The sequence below is a fragment of the Felis catus genome, chromosome B1 (genome assembly GCF_018350175.1).
Source record: "Felis catus isolate Fca126 chromosome B1, F.catus_Fca126_mat1.0, whole genome shotgun sequence".
NCBI lineage: Eukaryota > Metazoa > Chordata > Mammalia > Carnivora > Felidae > Felis > Felis catus.
This window is the reverse complement of record NC_058371.1, coordinates 193,514,169-193,536,437: the sequence shown is the minus strand read 5'-3', so window position 1 is coordinate 193,536,437 and position 22,269 is coordinate 193,514,169. Positions and strand designations below refer to the sequence as shown.

The 22,269-nt window shown below is 40.6% G+C and overlaps 2 long non-coding RNA genes across 5 annotated transcripts in view; one reads left to right on the top strand and one right to left on the bottom strand.

The window, feature by feature from the left end:
• LOC102899098 overlaps window positions 1-22,269 on the top strand; it is a 39,158-nt gene that overhangs the window by 2,256 nt on the left and 14,633 nt on the right. For both annotated transcript variants that reach the window (XR_006597211.1, XR_006597209.1), the window contains exon 2: window positions 9,392-9,474. This is a non-coding gene — a long non-coding RNA (uncharacterized LOC102899098). The remainder of the gene's footprint in view (window positions 1-9,391; window positions 9,475-22,269) is intronic.
• Window positions 4,066-22,203, bottom strand: LOC109499260. Of its 3 annotated transcripts, XR_002741946.2 has the most exons (3): window positions 22,064-22,200; window positions 6,123-6,375; window positions 4,066-4,455 (listed from the first exon to the last, which is right to left on the bottom strand). It is a non-coding gene; the product is annotated as an uncharacterized LOC109499260 (long non-coding RNA). The 3 variants fall into 3 exon arrangements; XR_006597212.1 differs by lacking the exons at window positions 4,066-4,455; window positions 6,123-6,375 and adding an exon at window positions 9,748-9,926 and having other exon boundaries at window positions 22,064-22,203; XR_002156522.3 differs by lacking the exons at window positions 4,066-4,455; window positions 6,123-6,375 and adding an exon at window positions 13,827-14,742 and having other exon boundaries at window positions 22,064-22,203.

Sequence of the window (22,269 nt, the reverse complement as noted above, 5' to 3'; positions counted from 1 at the left end):
GATAAGGTGTGATAAGTAATTAATACATACAATCTACAACACCTGTATAAAGGACTCTCCCAGACAACTGCTTACCTATTATGGGAAATCAATCACCAACCAACCAGATAAGTCTATCAAGAGTTAGTTGACCTTTACCCAATCATTATTTGCTTTGTGTAACTAGTTTAACTGTAATTAGTTCAATTGTGATTCATTTTACTGTGATTAGTTCCATTCACTTTTCCTAAAATGTCTCTTCCAAGGTGATTTTAGACTATTACAGTCCCTTAAGTGCGAGATCATAATAGCACATGGACATGTGCTTGTAATTGAACTACTTGAAAAGTATTCTTTAACAGTAGAGAGATAGTACAGCAGACTGGGTAAGAGTGCGAATCCAGTTTCCTTTTCTGTAAAATGGGATAGTGAGTTCTTCCTCACTGTGTCCTGAGAATCGTATGTTGTAAGGAACTTTGTGGAGTCTATCATAGGAAGCACTAAATATTAACTATTGCTTTTGCTTGTATAAAAGAGGAAATTAGACAAGATATTCTCTTTGGTCTCCTCCAGTTCTGAATTCTGGGCCTCAAGGAACAGCACCTTGAAAGCTGGTTCTTTGGGCAAATCCTATAAATTAATTAAACTGGAGAAGGGAGGGATTCAATTAGATTGGGCTGTAAGTGACTGAAGACCCAAAATGACAAGAAACAAGAGAGGTTTTCTTCTTTTTCTCAGGGTATTAGTTATCTGATGCTGTGTAACAAATTGCTCCGAACCTTAGTGGTTTAAAACAACATTTATGATTTCACAATTTCTGAGGCTCAAGAATTCTGGAGTGGCCTAGCTGGGCCATGCTGATCGAGATTCCCTCATGAGTTTGCAGTCAGGTTGGGAGCCAGATATCGAGATTTCACCGGGACTAATGTTGGAAGTGAGAGCACAGGATCAGACAGATTTAGGTTCCCATCCTTCCATGCTATGGCACCCAGAGCAAATTACCCAAAGCTTGAATTTCTGGGCCCTCACTGATAAACTAGGAGACACCTCAAGTGTTGTGTGGCAAACACCTGAGTTAATAAGTGTAACAGGCTTTGCACAGTAAGAATTCAATGCTACCTTAACATTATTACATATATATATATATGTGTGTGTGTGTATATATGTATACATATATACATGTATATACATGTATATATACATGTATGTATATATATATACATATATACACACACACACATATATATATAATAAGAATATTCCAGGGGCAGCTCAGTCAGTTAAGTATCCAGCTCTTGATTTCAGCTCGGGTCACGATGTCAGGATTCATGAATCGTGCTGACAGTGTGGATCCTGCTTAGGATTCTCTCCCTCTCTCTCTCTGTCCTTCCCTCGCTCATGCACGCATGCACTCTCTCTCTCTCAAAATAAATAAACTTTAAAAGATCATTGTGAAATGTTACCAAACGTAAATGTCCAATTTGGGTCAGCTTTAGGATAGATCGAAATAAGAGGAATGCTATTAGTCACGAAAAATTACAGATTTACGTGCATTTAATCTTGCCGGCCTCTAAGTGAACCGATTCATGAGAAATGATATCCCTCCCTTTGCATACAACACGGTACCTCTATGATCTCCTCTCTAAACACAAAGGTGTGTTTCACATTGACCACAGCCACCAATTATTGAAAGACTAACACTAGACCAGGAACCACATCATCTCACAACATTGTGAAGTAGGTTACGCCAACCCAATTTTACTGAAACTAAAGTTTGGAGAGGCAGAAGTAGGGTTTGCAGCCGGGTCTGATGCTCTCACCACACCACAATGCTCTTCCTCTTGTACGGCTATCACACTTTATTTTCTGTGAAACACAAGTCCTTCCATGCAGCTTTGCTGGGAATTTCAACAGAGGAAAGGGGTGCAGAGAGTGGGAAATGATACATGGCAGAACAGGAGGCAGAGTGCACACTGCTTCAAGGTTCTTAGCTAAGTGCTTGCTCTCAGCTAGATTAATAATAGAAGATCTGAAATAATAACTAGGAGGTAATACTCTGTATGGTATTGGCAATGTAAGTGCCGTAAGACTTCACTTGGAGAGCCACGAGCACCTGAACCAGCCCATCCTTAGTGTTCCTCAAAATATGGTCCTAGGAGAACCTACATTGGAATCACATCAGGTTCTTTTAAAGACGTGATTTCCAGGGGCGCCTGGGTGGCTCAATCGGTAGAGTGTCAGGGTAGAGTCTCAGACTTCAGGTCGGGTCATGATCTCACAGGTTGCGGGTTCAAGCCCCTCATGGGGCTCTGTGCTGACAGCTCAGAATCTGGACCTGCTTTAGATTCTGTGCGTCCATCTCTCTCTGCCCTTCCCCACTTGTGCTCTGCCTCTCTCTCTCTCAAAAATAAACATTAAAAAATTAAAAAAAAAAAAAAAAGACCTGATTTCCAACGTTTATTTATTTTTGGGACAGAGAGAGACAGAGCATGAACGGGGGAGGGGCAGAGAGAGAGGGAGACACAGAATCGGAAACAGGCTCCAGGCTCTGAGCCATCAGCCCAGAGCCCGACGCCGGGCTCGAACTCACAGACCGTGAGATCGTGACCTGGCTGAAGTCGGACGCCCAACCGACCGTGCCACCCAGGCGCCCCAAAAAAAGACCTGATTTCTAAGAGTCACCCTTGGACATTTGATTCAGTACATTTGGGGCAAGGACTCAGGCTCTGTATGTGATTCTTATGTAACTAAAGTTTGAGAAATGCTATTCCAGTTACTATGCTTCTATAACTAAAACTGTTTTTCAACACTGATAAGGTGGTTATAGAATTCATGGAACTCATAGTATCATTTGCAAAACACGACATGATACATTAAATGTAATAGAGCCAAATTTGGAAGATAGATTACTATAGAAATAGTACAAACTTTGGGAATAAACAGAACTGAGCTCAAATCTTTCCTCTGCTGCTTAGAAGTTGTACAACTATAGGCAAGTTTCTGAACATCTCTGAGCCCTAGTTTCCACTGCTTTAAAATATTGCTTATGACACGTTGATGGGGTATTGTGAAGACTGAAGACAATATATGTGTAATGCCTGATACATAATAGCCATCCAGTAAATGATAGGTATTCTTATTTTAATTTTTATTTGAGAGAGAGAGAGAGAAAGAGAGAGTGCAAGCGGGGTACAGGGGCAGAGGGAGGGAGAGGGAGAAAGAGGGAGGGAGAGAGAGAGAGAGAGAGAGAGAGAGAGAGAGAGAGAGAGAGAATCTTAAGTAAGCCCCATGCTCAGCACAGAGCCCAACTCAGGGCTCAATCCCACAACCTAGGATCATGACCTGGGCCCAAATCAAGTCAAATGCTCAACCGACTGAGCCATCTAGGTGCCCTGATAGGTATTCTTATTATTAAACATCGAACAGTGTATAAAATAGGATGCCATATCTTAATACACTCTAGTATTAAGAGATGTCAGGGGCCAGAGGTTTTTATTATTATTATTAAATATAATTCAGTGTCAACTTGGTTTCCATACAACACCCAGTGCCCATCCCAACAGGAGCCCTCCTCAATGCCCATCACCCATTTTCCCCTCTCCCCCACCCCCATCAACCCTCAGTTTGTTCTCAGTATTTAAGAGTCTCTTATGGTTTGCCTCCCTCCCTCTCTGTAATGTTTTTTCCCCCTTCCCCTTCCCCATGGTCTTCTGTTAAGTTTCTCAGGATCCACATAAGAGTGAAAACATATCGTATCTTTCTCTGCCTGACTTATTTCACTTAGCATAACACTCTTTAGTTCCATCCACGTTGCTACAAAAGGCCATATTTCATTCTTTCTCATTGCCAAGTAGTATTCCATTGTATACATAAACCCAATTTCTTTATCCATTCATCAGTTGATGGACATTTAGGCTCTTTCCATAATTTGGCTATTGTTGAAAGTGCCGCTGTAAACATTGGGGTACAAGTGCCCCTATGCATCAGCACTCCTGTATCCCTTGGGTGAATTCCTAGCAGTGCTATTGCTGGGTCACAGGGTAGATCTACTTTTAATTTTTTGAGGAAACTCCACACTGTTTTCCAGAGTGGCTGCACCAGTTTGCATTCCCACCAACAATGCAAGAGGGTTACCGTTTCTCCACATCTTTGCCAGTATCTGTAGTTTCCTGAGTTGTTCATTTTAGCTACTCAGGGGCCAGAGGTTTCAAAATGGTTCAAGTCATTGTAGTGGTTCAGCACACCAGCTTTGGTTCAAATCCCAGCTGGTCTACTTTCTCACTTACCACCAACACAGTAAATCAGCCCTGAAGGAAAAACTTGCTCATTTCTAACACTATGTGACTATCTGGGTCAGGAACACCAGATTCAGTATGTCCCAAGAGTGAACTCACCATTTTCTCTGTCCTCTGAGTTTGCCAATCCTCTGTATTTTCATTTCAGTGACTTTTATCGCTGTTCACCTCGTTACCCTACCTAGAATAACGATAGCAAACAAACCTCAGCACAAGGCACTCTTCTAAGGACTTTTTTGGTATTCAGTTAGATCTATTCACACAGAATGACTGTATGAGTGTAGGCACTATTACCATCCCCATTTCACAGATGAAAGAACTGGGATGGACAGGATACTTGATTTGCCCAAGGCATTCCCATCAGTGGCGCCAAGATTCAAATCTAAGCAGTCTAGTCCCAGAACTCGTATCTTTTATTGTGCAAAATACTGCCTCTAGGGGCACCTGGCTGTTTCAGGCTGTGGGGCCTGCGACTCTTGATTTTGGGGTCATGAGTTTGAGCCCCATGTTGGGTGCAGAAATTACTTTTATTTTTTTAAAGATGTATGAAGCTTTTTTTTTTTTTAAGTTTGTTTATTTTGAGAGAGGGAGAGCACGTGGGCACATGCTTGTGAGCAGAGGAGCAGAGAGAGAGAGAGAGCGAGAGAGAGAATCCCAAGCAGGCTCCTTACTGTCAGTGCAGAGGCTGATATGGGGGTTCCATCCCACAAACCACGTGATCACAACCTGATCCGAAATGAAAAGCTGGATGCTGCGGCGCCTGGGTGGCTCTGTCAGTTAAGTGTCTTTGACTCAGGCCATGATCTCATGGTTTGTGAGTTCGAGCCCAGTGTCAGACTCCATGCTGACAGTTCAGAGCCCTTTAATTTTATTTTTAAAAGTAGTATCTATGGGGGCGCCTGGGTGGCGCAGTCGGTTGAGCGTCCGACTTCAGCCAGGTCACGATCTCGCGGTCCGTGAGTTCGAGCCCCGCGTCGGGCTCTGGGCTGATGGCTCAGAGCCTGGAGCCTGTTTCCGATTCTGTGTCTCCCTCTCTCTCTGCCCCTCCCCCGTTCATACTCTGTCTCTCTCTGTCCCAAAAATAAATAAACGTTGAAAATAAATAAATAAATAAAAAATAAAAGTAGTATCTATGCCCAACATGGGGCTTGAACCACGACCCCAAGCTCAAGAGTGCATGCTTTTCACCTACTGGGTCAGCAGGTGCTCCCACATAGTCCTCTTAAACATCTCTCATCCCCTCTGCTCTGTTCACACTGATACAGACTAGTTTGGGCCCCACTGACCCTCTGATCAAACTACCAGTTTCCTTGATTTTAGCTTCTTCTCATTCAATCCTTCCTCCAAACCAGCTAGTCAGAAGTTTTTCTAAAACATAGATTGGATAAATGACTCTCCATTAGTTCAAAACATTTAACAGCAGTTTCTACAGAATGTGTTGTTCAGTGAGGAACCCAGCGCATTCCTGTTGATATGAGCATCTCTTGTTTCCCCACTAAAGTGAGCACTCTTTGAAAGTAGGGACATTTGGGATGCCTGGATGGTTCAGTCAGTTAAGTGTCCAACTCCAGCTCAGGTCATGATCTCCCAGTTCGTGAGTTCAAGCCCTGCATCAGGCTCTGCACTAACAGTGAAGAGCCTGCTTGGGGTTCTCATTCTCTCTCTCTCTCTCTCTCTCTCTTTCTCTGCTTCTCCCCTGCTCTCAATCTATCTTTATCTCAAAATAAATTTTAAAAAATAAATTAAAAAATATAGAAAGTAGGGACACTTTTGTTCATCTTTATATGACCATATCTCCCCAAGAGCCCACAGGTACAAAGGAGGTCACAATATCATTAACATAAGAACCTTAACGATTCATGGCTCCTCCAGCAGGTGCAGGAACTGCAGCTTTAGCAAAATCCACCATTGCTACCAAGAACTTTGGACTCCCGAGGGATGTTTCTGACATGCTCAGGAGCAGATTCTCTCCCACTGTAGCTAGGCCGCTGCCTCCCATGACAAACGAGCCACTGTGGTTCTCCCGTTCATCCTCGGGGTCCCGTGTGCTGATCATCATCATGAGCTTAGGTGCCACAGTGGTACAGAATGGCTTTCTTCCCTGTGAAATAATGTTAAAGGAGGGTTGGCTTCAGCCTCGTGAGTTTCGTGCAAGAGCTTTCACGTAGAGCCCTCTAGCTCCCTGGGCATGAGATCTGTCAGGGGTCTGAGCCAGGACAAATTTGAGGTACAGCCATACCATCATGTTCGAATCCCTCCTTCCCTGCAACAATGGTTTTGTATTGGTCCAACTCATTTCTTTTTCCCTTCGGATGGTCTGCCTTATTTAAGTGACCTCGGCAAATCTGGTCAAACTTCTGTGGGACCACCCTGGCAGTATGCTAGATATATACGATATCTGAGTCACAGAGTGCCCACAGGGAACATACACACCAAGCTACATCTGTCTGTCCCTCCCCACAACCCTCAGCAACCCCACTGGTTAGCATGGAGCTCTGTGCGTACGAAAATCTCAATCAATGTTTTTAAACGTAGTAAAAATAATTTATATGCCACTTGAGAAGAGCCAGAGTTTATCTGAGGAAAGCAGCACAAATTTGGATGAGATGAGACTCACTGGCCCTAAATCCACAACTACACAGAAATTCTGGCATTTCAGGAAAAAACAAAAACAAAGATCGTGGGCTCTCAGCTGAGATGCATTTGACTGTTGCCAGGACTCTGGGGACTACAGGATAAAATGCAGGGATGTTCTCCAAAGCACCCCTCCAAAGGAATCTGGGTCACAAGTGAAGTGCGCAAGACCACATGCCAAACCCTTCGGCTGAAGCAAGGGGAAGCTGATTCAGTTTTCTTGTGACCTACTGGAGACCAGATTGCAAGCGCCTATTGACACACTCTTTCTAGAAAGACCATTTATCCGGCAGTGATGACCTCCCCACGAGAACATGACCCTTGCAAAGGGTCCTCCACTCCTCCCTGGAAGAGAAGAGGAAGCACAGAAGAAGCGCCTGGGGCAGAGCCCCACCTCCTACTTCATGGGCGTGAAATGCCAAAATGACCATCATCTTTAGCCATGCACAAACAGTAGTTTTGTGTGTTGGCCACTCCACTGTCCTCTGCCAGCCTGCAGAAGGAAAAACAAGGCTTACAGAAGGATGCTCCTTCAGACGGAAGCAGCACTGAAAGCATCCCGAATCAAGATGAGTGGGAAAATATCCCAATAAGCACACTTTGGATTGGAAAAAAAAAAAAAAAAAGAGAGAGACCATTTAGTTATCTTGTTCATGTAATGCAAATCTTTTAGATTGACTTGACTTTTCAGATTCTAAATATATGAGGTATTTGTTGTTGGTTTTATTTTTATGAAACTGGAGCCTATTAAACATTAGGTATCAATGGAGAAAACTCACCCAAACTGCTAACTGGATCAGAGTTTTCAAACATTGGTTGTGTTTTCAGTTCACTGGTATTAATTAAGATTCATTTAAAAAGAAATTACCAGTTGTTGAATACGTTCCAGTTTAATGTGAAAAATTATAAACTGTATTATAGTACTATTACAAATTGCAACTATTAATCATGAAATTTCAAAAAAAGTCATGAAATTTTATCCCATGCTTAATGATTTGAATCATGGTAGGTGTAAAGGACACTTGAATACATGTCACAGTACTTAGGTTCTATTCTTTGGTTCTTGCACTAAATAACCATATGCTAATGGGCAAGATCTTTAACCTTTATAGCAATCCCTGAGAAAACACAGTAAAAGTGCCTAGCATAACACGATATATTCTACAGAAATTCGACATTTGTTTTGTTTTTAATTTTTATTATTTTTTTAGAGAGAGAGAAAGTGTGAGCGGGAGGGGGAGGGGCAGAGAGAGAGGGTGACACAGAATCTGAAGCAGGCTCCCAGCTGTCAGCACAGAGCCCGATGTGGGCCTTGAACTTATGAACCGTGATATCATGACCTGAGCTGAAGTCGGACGCTTAACCAACAGAGCTACTCAGGTGCCCAGGAATTCAATATTTGTAAAGATGGAAGTTGTATCACATATTAAACAACTTGTATTCTTTATGAGTTACATACTAAGTAGGAATATTCTCCTATCTGACACATAAATCTGGAAAGACTCATGATTGCATTCAAATGAGACTAAGCAATGTTTCATATTGCCTCTAAATGCAAATTAAATGGCATAGTATAATGCTTTTTTAAACAACAGATCACAAGCTAATTGTGAATTGAAACCAGCAAACCTTTTTAACAGAAAATGCCAGAGCAACTTGCTTAAAGTCTGAGCAAGGACTATTGCCTGTTGCCACAAATACCATCATCAGTTGTAGCAATTGTTATAAGAAACAATCAGGTAGGGGCGCCTGGGTGGCTCAGTCGGTTGAGCGTCCGACTTCGGCTTGGGTCATGATCTCGTGGTCTGTGAGTTCCAGCCCCACGTTGGGCTCTGTGTGGACAGCTCAGAGCCTGGAGCCTGCTTCGGATTCTGTCTCTCTCTCTCTCTCTCTCTCTCTCTCTGTCCCTCCCCCACTCATGCTCTGTCTCTCTTTCTGTCAAAAATAAATAAACATAAAAAAAAAATAAGAAACAACCAATGGAAAGGATGTAATAAAACATGAATCACTAGGATGGTTTGATTGCTGACTTCTCATTTGCTTTCCTGGTATAAGATGGTCACCTTAACTATTGCTTTACTGGGAAAGCTCATAATTGTACAAAATGTTTGGCTAATATAATCCAATTATTTGTGGCTTAATGTGTGAAGGAATTTCATCTGTTACAGACAGGAAGTATCAAGATTTTCAGCTACAGATGTTCAGTCCATTTGTCAGAAACTATGCAGTAGGACATTTTCAACTTTGTAAATTGTAACATTTTAATCAAACTAATACAAATTGCACATAAATACAAACTGCATATAAACTATATTTAAAAAATAATAAAAAAGTATGAAGTGAAGGAATGTCTGACTGGCTCAGTTGGTAGAGTGTGTGACTCTTGATCTTGGGGTCGTGAATTCGAGCCCCATGTTGGATGTAGAGATTATTTTTTGTTTTTTGAGATTACTTTTTAAAAAGTTCATATTTTTTTTTTTAAGTGTGAAGTGAAAACAGTATTCGAGCTCAACTTGAACGCTGAGTTGAACATTCAACTGAACATTGGCTGAACCTGGAATGTAAGGTAATGACTATATGGAGAAAAGTGTTTATTTTTTAAATTTTTTAACAGAGCTTATTTGTTTTTGAGAGAGGGTGTGCGTGCGAGTGCAAGCAGGGAAGGGCACTGAGAGACAGAGAGAGAGAGAGAGAGAGAGAGAGAGAGCGACAGAGAGAGAATTTCAAGCAGGCTCTGCACTGATACACAAGACTCAAACCTACGAACTGTGAGATCATAACCTGAGCTGAAACCAAGAGTTGGATGTTGAACCGACTGAGCCACTCAGACACCACCAAAAATGTTTAAACAGCAAAGCTTTACTTCATCGAAGTTACATTCTTCTTCTTCCTTTTTTAAATTTTTTTATTTTTAAGCAGTGTTTATACCCAGTGTGGGGCTCAAACTCATAACCCTGGCATGAAGAGTAACATGCCCCACCAACTGAGCCAGCCAGGTGCCGTCATTCAAGCTGCATTCTAAAAAGAAAAAAAAGTACAGAAAGTTATAATAAAGATAATTTAATTTGTGGGCTTATCAAATAATTGCTACCTTAAAAATGAAAGCATAAGATCTTTACAATCAAAAAGCTACTTGGAAACAAGCTAAAATTATTGATGAAGAAAAGGAGAAAAATACATTCAAGTCCCCAGTCTAATTTCTTAGTCCACCATTGTTACTGATGAAACTTTACTATCATCATGAAAGCATATTGTGAGACAAAAGAAAGAGACTCACATGCTTTCTTTGATCATATTTGGATACAGTATATATACCTTTAAGTCTCAGCTAATTAATTAGAATCTCTGCAGACAGCACAGCTTATTTATTTACTATCTTATAACAATTAGAAGCGATAGTTCTTACTGTAGTCTGTAGATTTCAAAATCCAACTTGATGAGAACAAATTGCATAACACTTTGATATATGTAGCAAGATCAGTTAGTACAGATCTGTGTCGTTTAAATATTACATTGCACAATACCACCTCACACTTGTCAGAATGGCTAACATTAACAACTCAGGCAACAACAGATGTTGGCGAGGATGTGGAGAAAGAGGATCTCTTTTGCATTGCTGGTGGGAATGCAAACTGGTGCAGCCACCCTGGAAAACAGTATGGTGGTTCCTCAAAAAACTAAAAATAGAACTACCCTACCACCCAGCAATTGCACTACTAGGCATTTATCCAAGGGATACAGGTGTGCCGTTTCGAAGGGACACATGCACCCCCATGTTTATAGCAGCACTATCAACAACAGCCAAAGTTGGAAGGAGCCCAAATGTCCATCGATGAATGAATGGATAAAGATGTGGTATATATGTACAATGGAGTATAACTCAGCAATCAAAAAGGGTGAAATCTCGCCATTTGCAACTACGTGGATGGAACTAGAGGGTATTATGCTAAGTGAAATTAGTCAGAGAAAAACAAATATCATATGACTTCACTCATATGAAGACTTTAAGATACAAAACAGATGAACATAAGGGAAGGGAAGCAAAAAGAACATAAAAACAGGGAGGGGGGGGCGCCTGGGTGGCGCAGTCGGTTAAGCCTCCGACTTCAGCCAGGTCATGATCTCGCGGTCCGTGAGTTCGAGCCCCGCGTCGGGCTCTGGGCTGATGATGGCCCAGAGCCTGGAGCCTGTTTCCGATTCTGTGTCTCCCTCTCTCTCTGCCCCTCCCCCGTTCATACTCTGTCTCTCTCTGTCCCAAAAATAAATAAACGTTGAAAAAAAAAATTAAAAAAAAAAAAAAAAAAACAGGGAGGGGGACAAAACATAAGAGACTCTTAAAGAAGGAGAACAGAGGGTTACTGGAAGGGTTGTGGGACAGGGAGGGGCTAAATGGGTAAGGGCCATTAAGGAATCTACTCTTGAAAACATTGTTGTACTATATGCTAACTTGGATGCAAATTAAAAAAATAAATTTTAAAAATGCCAAATAAAATAAAATGAGGAACAAAGGCACTAAATACATAAATAAATAAATAAATAAATAAAACACTGTACAAAACTGAATTGGATTTATTTACAGGAGATAATATATTGTTGGGTAATGTAAATCAAAAAAAAAAAAAAAAACTTGTGGAAAATCCAACATAAGAATAGACAATAGTATAATGAACACCCTCATGTACTTAATACCAGGCTCCAATAATTGTCACCATACTGGGGCGCTTAAAAAATGTGCAATCCATTCTAAGCTTAAAGCTTAAATAACAAGCCGCAGATCAGTTTTTTGGTCTCCAGTGTATATCCATCTGCCTGAAAGACTTGACTTCCTTTAACATTTCTTGTCTAATAGATCTGCTAGTGATGAATTCTTTCAGCTTTAGTCTGGAAAAGTATTTTGCCTTTGTTTTAAAGATATTTTATTTTTATTTATTTATTTATTTTTAAATGTTTATTTATCTTTGAGACAGAGAGAGACAGAGCACGAGCAGGGTAGGGACAGAGAGAGAGGGAGACACAGAATCCAAAGCAGGCTCCAGGCTCTGAGTTGTCAGCACGGGGCCCAACGCAGGGCTCGAACTCATGGACCATGAGATCATGACCTGAGCCGAAGTCAGACGCTTAACCGACTCAGCCACCCAGGCGCCCCTGTTTTAAAGATATTTTAAATAAATCTTATGTTTTACCTAAACACTTAAATAAATACTTATCTTTAAATATTCTTTCTCTGGGCATAGAATTGTAGGTTGACAGGGCTTTTTCTAATACATCATGTATAGTGACTTTTACAATTTGTTTCCTGAAAGAAATCTGATTTCATCCTCATCTTTTAACTGTTTCCAAGTTACTTGCAAATAGTGCCTTTATCCTCTTGTCTCTCTCACTTTTTTTTTTTTTAATCTCTCATTGGTATTAAACAATTATGATGTGCCTTGGTGAACATTTTTGCATACTTCTTGTCCTTGGGATTCATTGTTCTTGAATCTGTGGGTTTCTAGTTTTCATCAAAATTTAAATACTTTTTAGCTATCATTTCTTCAAATAGGTTCTTCCAATTCCTTCCCCACACCTTAGTCTATTCAACATATTGGATGCTTTTAAAAATTTCTGTTATCTTGCGTTGTTTCCATTGACAGGTCTTCAAACTCATTTTTTTCTGCTGCAATATCAAATCTGCCATTTATTCCAACTGGTGTTTTATATTTCACATATTATACTTTCTTTCTAGAAGTTTGGTTGGTGTCTTCCCATCTTCCATGTCTCTACTTGATTTTTGAACAAATGGAATAGTTACAATATAATGTCTGCAAATTCTAACATAGTTGTCAGTTTCAATTGATTTGACTCATCATGGGTCCTATTTTCCTACATATTTACATCTTTGGTAGTTTTTGACTGGATGCTAAACATTAGGAATTTTATCTTTCTGGGTACTAGATATTTTTTTATTTCTACGTATCTTTGCTCTGGTACAGTTCCTTGGAAATAATTTGATGCTTTCAGGTCCTGGTTTAAACGCAAGGCAAGACAGAACAGTGCTCAGCCTAGGACTAATTACTCCCCACAACGGAGGTGAAACCTTTCTGTGTACTCTACCCAATGCCCTGAGAATGATGAGGTTTTCTTTTCCAGTCTGTCTTGTAGGAACAGACATTATTCCCAGACCTTTGAGCTGCTCTATTACTTTCGGGTGGTTTTTTCCTCAGCTGCATATGCTGATTAGTACTCACCTAAAAACTCAAGAAGAGTCCTTCCAGATTTCTAGAGCTGTTTCTGTGCAGCTCTCTTCCCTCTAATGGTCTCTGCTGCAAACTCTACAAGGACTCTCAGCTCTGTCTCCTAAGATTTCACCAGACTGTCTCCATTTCCCCCCTCCCCGTGCAGTGGCCTAGAAACTCTCCCAAGGCAGTAAGCTGGAGCAATCATAGAACTCACCTTGCTTCCTCTCCACGAGGGCTCACATCCTTCGTTGCCTCATATCTTGAAAAACAGCGTTTCGAATATTTTGTCTATTTTTTATTGTTAGTGTCCTGTCTCAAACTTTTAACCATCATGCCTCAGAAACAAACACACACACACACAAACAAACCTTTGATACATTCAAGAAAAATATCTGGATAGATTCACTCGCTTTCTAAAACTCTGAATCAGAAAATCAATTATACTCGAGAAGAACATAAAACATTAACACTTTTCATAAACACTGAACAATGATTATGAGACATTAGCTTTATCATTCTTTTGCATGAAGACTGCCCATTAAAAAAACAGAATTACTATAGCACTACTTATTAATACTTTTAAATAGTTAATCCAATTAAAAACAAAAGAAACAGGCATGTGAGAATTACCCTTGTGTATCCAACTGGAACGAACTCCTAAAGACAGCACACTCATCACATTAAATAAAATGTTGCCCAGTTTTTATTTGCATTGTGTTTATTTGGGATTATTTCTCTGTTGTATTTACACAATAGTGAAATTGCATGGGATATTTTTTTCTTACAAAGGGATCATCGCATGAAACTTTTCAGTGATATAACCTTCTGTTCTCCCTATCAGCTTACATATTTCTATTGTGTTAGGAAATAATCAAGGTAATGGCGTTTAATGATGAATTAATTTGTCATATACCTACAACCATTGTTTTTGCAAATTCCCATCAGTTCACTGGGAGTTACTAAAAAAGAAAACAGTGAGTCTGCCACTGCAGGCTACTTTTACATATCAGACAGATGAAGCAACTCTAAGATAGTTCAGTGAAGTGTAACCAGGCTTATAGAAGATTTTTTTCACATCACTGATTTCAAAGCATCTGTTCAGTTATATAAGCTGTAGAAGAATGTGACTTCCCTCTAGTTTTCTTATATTTTGTTACATAACTCATTTTCTTCAAGTTAGTATTAACTACACCTAATATTTATAGGACAAATAAAGTAAAATGGGAAACAAAACATACTAGTACAAAAAGAAATAAGAGGAGGGACGCCCGTGTGGCTCAGTCAGTTAAGGGTCCAACTCGATTTCGGCTCAGGTCATGATCTCACGGTTCTTGAGTTTGAGCCCCTCATTGGGCTCTGCACACCGACATACTCCCATCTAGCAATTCTACCTGTATTTGTTTACCAGAATTGCCATAACAAAGTAGTACAGACGAGATGGCTTAAACAACAGAAATTTATTTTCTTGGTTTTGGAGGCTGGACTTCTGAGGATCAAACTGTCAGCAGGTCCGGGTCCTCCTGAGGGCCCTTTTCTTGGCTTGTACGTGTCTTCTTCCAGTGTCCTCACACGGCCTTTCCTCTCTCCATGAGTTCTCTGTATGTTCTAACTGCCTTCTGTTATCAAAACACAAGTCAGACTGGACTAGGGCCCCCTCTCAAAGGCCTTATTTTAACTTAATTATTTCTTTAAAGACCCTGTCTCCACATACAGTCCCATTCTTAGATATAAGGAGTTAGGGCTTCAACATATGAATTTGGCAGACACACAGTTCAGTCCCTAACACTACCTCTAGGCATTATTAGCCAGAGAAATTTTAGCACATGTTTGAGCATGCTGATGGCAGTTTAGTTCATAATACTAAAGAGACTGGATAATTCAAGTGTGCTTTCTACATTTTTTTTTAATGTTTATTTATTTTTTAGAGAGAGAGACAGAGTGTGAGTGGGGGAGGGGCAGAGAGAGACACAATCTGAAGCAGGCTCCAGGCTTTGAGCTGTCAGCACAGAGCCCGATGTGGGACTTGAACCCACGAACCACGAGATCATGACCAGAGCCGAAGTCAGACACTTAACTGACTGAGCCACCCAGGCGCCCCAAGTGTGCCCTCTTTCTAAAATGAAATGCTGTACCATCTAGTAGTGAACAAGAATGAGCTATAGCTACATGCATAAATTTGCACTTCAGATTCTTACAAAGAGTATTAAGTGGAAAAAAAAGCAGTTACAAAAGTGTATATGTAATATAACTCCATTTATATTAAGGTGAAAAAAGGCAAAGATAAGTACTTATTTGGGGGATACATCTACGTAGCCTTAAAACTATAATAAAGTAAACTCTAAAGAAAAGAAAGCCAATCAACAATAGCCAAAGTATGGAAAGAACCCAGATGTCCATCACTGGATGGATGGATAAAGATGTGGTATACATACAATGGAGTATTACTCAGCAATCAAAAAGAATGAAATCTTGCCATTTGCAACTACATGGATGGCACTAGAGGGTATTATGTTAAGCAAAATTAGTCAGAGAAAGACAAATACATGACTTCACTCATATGAGGACTTTAAGAGACAAAACAGATGACCATAAGGGAAGGGAAGCAAAAATAATATAAAAACAGGGGTGGAGGGAAATGAGACTCTTAAATATGGAGAACAAACAGAGGGTTACTGGAGGGGTTGTGGGAGGGGGAGGGGCTAAATGGTTAAGGGGTAGTAAGGAACCTACTCCTAAAATCATTGTTGCACTATATGCTAACTGGGATGTAAATTAAAAAAATAAATTAAATAAAAATTAAAATAAAGAGAAAGTCCCACCAAAAAAAAAAAAAAAGAAAAGAAAGGTAATGAGTAACACAAAATTCACGATAGGGTTTCCCCTGGGAAGGAAAGAAGGGGAATACATTCAGAAAAAGGCATAAGAAACTTACAAAGGTACCTCAGCATTCCATTTAACTTAAGATGTTAGGTATATGTGTTCATTTTATTATTCTTTCATGGAGTAATAAAAAATGTATCTGATCTTAATTCCTGGTTTGGAGCTCAAAAACCTTGGCATTTCCTGAGAGATAGGAACGTCTTGTTATTCTGGAGTCCCTTTCAACTTTATGTGAGTTTATGGTAATGAGGGGACTCAAGCAGGGGTTGGGCATGTGAGGACCTTAGATTCAGGATGGAAACTGGTCAGCTGAGAAACAATCAGGTGATTACAGGGCAGGAACTTTCAGGCCCATCACCCTTTTTCCAAGTAGGGGAGAGGAACTAGAGATTGAGTTCAAATAGTCAATTACTTAATCAAACATATCTACTCAATGAAATCTCATAAAAAACCCTGAAACAACTAGGCTCAAGCTTCCAGGTTGGTGGATACACAGATAGGCCGGGACAGTGGCATACCCAGACAGGTCATGGGAGCTCTGCACCCCCATGCCTCCCTCACTTTGCCCTATAGATCTCTTCCCTTTGGCTGTTTCACTGCATCCTTTACAATAAAACTGTAATAGTAAGTACATCACTTTCCCAAATTCTGTCAGTCATTCTAGAGAATTTTCATACCTGGGGAAGGGGTGTGGTGGTCATGGGCATCCCCAAAATTTGCAATTAGCTACATAGAAGTGGAAGCAGTTTGGGGATACCAGAGACTTGTGGCTGGTGTCCTAAGTCAGGGCAGTCTTGTGGGACTGAGCCCTTGCTTGACCTGTGGCTCTGCTCTAATTATACTTACATTATAGGATACCAAGTTGGTATCAAAGGATTGCAATTGACTTTAAAATTAAAGGAGAGGGGACGCCTTGATCTTGGGGTAGTGAGTTTGAGCCCCATGTTGGGTGTAGAGATTAAATAAATAAACGTTAAAAAAATTTTTCAAGATTGCTATTGAAATAATGTATCTTTATTTTTTTTTAATTTTTTTTCAAGTTTTTTATTTATTTTTGAGAGAGAGAGCATGAGTTGGGGAGAGGCAGAGAGAGAGGGAGACACATAATCTGAAGCAGGCTCCAGGCTCTGAGCTGTCAGCACAGAGCCTGATGCAGGGCTCGAACTCACAGACCTTGAGATCATGACCTGAGCTGAAGTCAGACACTTAACAGACTAAGCCACCCAGGTGCCCCTGTATCTTTATTTTTTTAATGCTTATTTATTTTTGAGACAGAGAGAGACGGACAGACAGTGCAAGCCAGGGTGGGGCAGAGAGAGAGAGAGAGGGAGAGAGAGAGAGAGAGAGAAGGAGACACAGAATCCAAAACAGCCTCCAGGCTCTGAACTGTCAGCACAGAGCCCAATGAGGGTCTCAAACTCAGGAACCATGAGATCATGACCTGAGCGGAAGTCAGATGCTTAACTGACTGAGCCACCCAGGTGCCCCTGAAACAATGTATCTTTAAATGAGGTATATGCATGTATCACACACTCTCTTCTCTCACTTATATGTTATATATTTAATAAGGAAAAATTCAACTACGTGCATTTAAAATCAATAAGACACTGTGAAGTAGCACATACCTTTAACCATGGGGCAATCGTTACCCAAATGTTCTAAGTCTTGAAAGAGCTGGGATTGCCTGTATCCTCACATCTAATCTTTTAGCCTAATAAGAGCTTCATTCTTTTTATGCACAAAACATTACCAATCTGGCCTTTTTCCAGCTTATTTCCCAAGAATTTAGTTAGAATCTGGCACACTAAAAACCCAACTTCATTGCTATTTGCCTCAGTCCTGAAAAAAAATACATAAATCAAATTATTCCCAGGTGGCATTATAATGGCAACCATTTGATTTTCCCCAGGTTCAGAATTCCAGAATTCAATAATAATTCACAAGGAAGCCATAATTCATGCAAAAAAAGTTATGTTAATTTCATGCATAGGTTTACTAAATATATATTTAATAGAGTCTCAAAATAACCTTTATCTGAAATAATATTTGCCAAATAATAAGAATGCAATAATTTTTGGATCAAAAAAAAAGTCTTTGATCTTCTTAAGTACTCATTTAAATATATTTGCCTCAAACTGGTTCCTAAGTTTTTTAAATTAAAGCTAGCATTACAGGGGTGCTTGGGTGGCTCAGTCAGTTGTGCATTGAGCAGCTGACTCTTGCTGTGAGCACATGATCTCATGCTTCATGAATCAGTTTCTGTGCTCTATGAGATTGAGCGACCCCCTACTCCTCCCACACTCACACTTTCTCTCTCTCTCTCTCTCTCTCTCTCTCTCTCTCAAAATAAATAAACTTAAAAAAATAAGGTAGCATTAGAAAAGTAAACAAAATAAATTAAACCTAGTATTATACAATAAATTGGCTTTTGATTATAATATTTTATCAGAAAATATTTATAAGGTGACTTTCATAGGACATAAATATGTGTGTATATACATATACCATGAACTTACTTATCATCACATATAAATTTAGACCCCTGGGAGCTGTCTTTTCTCTAAATTATGCAAGCTCTTGGGGTGCCTGGGTGGCTCAGTTAGTTAAGTGTCCCACTTTGGCTCAGGTCATGATCTCGTGGTTTCGTAAGTTTGAGCCCCACACCGGGCTTGCTGCTGTCATTGCGGAACCTGCTTTGGATCCTCTGTCTCCCTCTCTCTCTGCCCCTCCGCGGTTTGTCCTCTCTCTCAATAATAGAATAAACACCGAAAAATAAATAAATTTTATAAGCTCTTAAAGCTTTAAACCCATTAATTTTTTTAAGTTTATTTTGAGAGAGAGCAATCCATGGAGGGGCAGACAGAGAGGGAGAGAAAAATCCCAGGGAGGCTCAGCGTCGTCAGGGAGGAGCCCAACACGGGGCCGAACTCATGAACCTGAGCTGAAATCAAGAGTTGGACATGGGGCACCTGGGTGGTTCAGTCGGTTAAGCGGCGGACTTCGGCTCAGGTCATGATCTCGCGGTCTTTGAGTTCCAGCCCCGTGTCGGGCTCTGTGCTGACAGCTCAGAGCCTGGAGCCTGTTTCAGATTCTGTGTCTCCCTCTCTCTGCCCCTCCCCTGTTCATGCTCTGTCTCTCCCTGTCTCAAAAATAAATAAACGTTAAAAAAAAAAAAATTAAAAAAAAAAAAAAGAGTTGGACACTTAACTGACTGAGCCATACAGGCACCCCAAACCCAGTAAATTTTTAACTGATACACACACTCACTGTAAATGTTAACAAAAAATGATTTCAAGAGAAGTTAAAACAATTAAAATAACTTGAAATGTCACTTCCTTCTTCTGCCTTCAGTTTGGCTAAATGAAAGTAAAATAAACTGCTACAAAGTGTATTTCTCACTCCTCTGCAGGTTCATATTTACAGACTATCATAATGTATTTAAGGTATGAACAAACGCCTCCTCAAAAAATGTTTTACTGATATCCAGAAATATAAAAACAATCCTTCAAACTACATTGTTAAGTCTTTATTCCTAGCACTGACCTAAGACTCCAAGGTATTAATAATTTCTCAACAAACTAAAATCTTTATTCTTTAATAACTCTTAAATGCCTATCCAGAAGGAGAAATTATTAAGGAAGATAGCCTTGAATAATCATTTACTCCTGCTCTGTTTTTGATTTATTTCTGTTATGGAGCAAGGCAGCACAGATTTTGATTACAAAAGATTCTCTTGATTCTTCTACACACCCTTCAATCTATTTAGGAAAGATACATACAGTTCAGTTAAAAAAAAAAAAAAAAAAAAAAAAAGGAGGGGCACCTGGGTGGCTCAGTGGGTTAAGCGGCCGACTTCGGCTCAGGTCACGATCTCGCAGTCCGTGAGTTCGAGCCCCGCGTCGGGCTCTGTGCTGACAGCTCAGAGCCTGGAGCCTGCTTCTGATTCTGTGTCTCCCTCTCTCTGACCCTCCCCTGTTCATGCTCTGTCTCTGTCTCAAAAATAAATAAACGTTAAAAAAATAAAAAAAAAAAGGAAAGAAAAAACCCACTGGTGTCAATTCAACACTGCCTTTTACAATTACGCCTTCCTATAATACAGCAATTTCTTTTCTTTTTGATGAATTGTTTGTCATTGTAACTCATATTCCCACACTGTTCAGGATTTCACTTACAATTTTCTTTTCTATCATAAAATATCCTCTCGGTTATATTCCAGTGGTTCCCAAACCTCCTTCTCCTCCTCAAAACAAACAAACAAAAGCAATACCTCTCATCCTTGGCTGCTGGGAGTGTAGAATGGACCACTCTATGAAGGGCAGCTGTCAGTACTTATCACATTTACAAATCCCTTTCCTATAAGGGGCGCCTGGGTGGCTCAGTCAGTTAAGCTTCTGTCTCTCGATTTCAGCTCACGTCAGGATCTCAAGGTTTCCTGAGCTCCAGCCACCAGTTGGGCTCTGCACTGGCAAAGAGGAGCCTGCTTGGGATTCTCTCCTTCTCCTCTCTCTGCCCTTACCCCACTTATGCTGCTTCTGTCTCTCTCAAAATAAATAAACTTAAAAAAAAAAAATGCATTTCCTACTTGACCCAGTTCTCTTCAGACAATCTGACAGTTACCTGTGCAAATGCAGGATACGACATGTATTCATTAAAATATTGTTTCTAGGGGACCTGGCTGGCTCAGTCCGCAGAGCACGGGCTCTTGATCTCAGGGTCGTGAGTTTGAGCCCCACCTTGGGTGTAAAGATTAAAAAAAATTGTTTTGAATATGTAAAGGCTGGAAACAAGTGTGTACATATAGCGGATTGGCTACAAACTGGAGTATGGCCACAAAATGGAATGTCACAGCTAAAAAAAGAAAAAAAAAAAAAGAGAGAGGAAATGTAACTAGACAGTGATAAGGAATATCCAGAATATACTATTAAGTGAAAAAAGCAAAGTGCAAAACAATGCAGAAAATATTGAAGAAAGAATGGAGGGAAATAAGCATGCATAGTCATATTTGCTTGTATTTGCATGAAGACTGGAAGGATAAACAAGAAACTGATTAAAAATGGTTACCTTTAGGGGCGACTGGGTGGCTCAGTCGGTTGAGCCACCGACTTCCGCTCAGGTCATGATCTCACAGCTTGCGAGTTCAAGCCCTGTATCGGGCTCTGTGCTGACAGCTCAGAGCCTGGAGCCTGTTTCTGCGTCTGTGTCTCCCTCTCTCTCTTCCCCTAACCCACTCGTATTGTCTCTGTCTCTCTCAAAAATAAAGAAACATTAAAAAAAAAAAAATGTAAAAAATGGTTACCTGTAGAAGACTATGAGGGACAGTACTGGTGGGGACTAGGAAGGAGCATTTCTTCTGTGTAGTTAGTGCTTGTAAAATATTTACTGATTCATGTCGTGTGAAGTCTGAGTTAAAAACTCCTGCACCTAACATTTTTTTCTATTTCTTAAAATCATAATAAAAGGCAATAAATATACGGGCACCTGGGTGGCTCGGTTGGTTACGCGGCAGACTCTTGATCTCAGCTCGGGTCTTGATCTCAGGGTTGTGAGTTCAAGCCCAGAGCTGGGTCACCACGACCACCACCCCACCCCCCTCCACCCCCCATCCACCTAACCTCCCCACCACCCCCACCACCGGTACTGGGTATAGTCTACAAAAAAAAACCAAAAAAGGCGATAAATATATCAACCTGAAAAGTCGCTGGTTTGTAACAAAGATGCACTTATTTGCACTGATTTTGTCAAGAATTTAAAAGTGTGTTTTGTTAAAATCATTACAGGGCAGAAACATAAATATGTACTTATATATGTATTTTAAACCTAGTTTAATGAAATGAAGTATGTTAAAAGTCCGTGAGCTGTTAACCTAAAGAGACACAAGACTATGATCATTAAATACAACATGGGTCTCTAAACAAGTAAACCAGGTAAAACGGTAATGAAATTCAAAATTCCCTACAATCGTCTTACGAAGACCGTCAGGGGTAGCGTACGCTCAAGGGCCACTCGGGGGTCCCGAGAGCGCGGGGGGACGGCGGCCGAGGCTGGGGCCGCGCTGACCTTGCTGTGGGTGCGGCTCAGCGCCACCTCGAACTTTGCCTGGTTCTGGTGCGGCTGCTGCGCCAGCTGAAAGGCCTCCTTAAACTACAGCAGCTTCTTCTCCGCCCCCATGGCGCCGTGACTGGCTGGGACGAGCTTCGTCCGCGCAGGGGTACTGCGGCTCCGACAGACTGAAGGACCAGACAGACTGCGGGACCAGACAGACT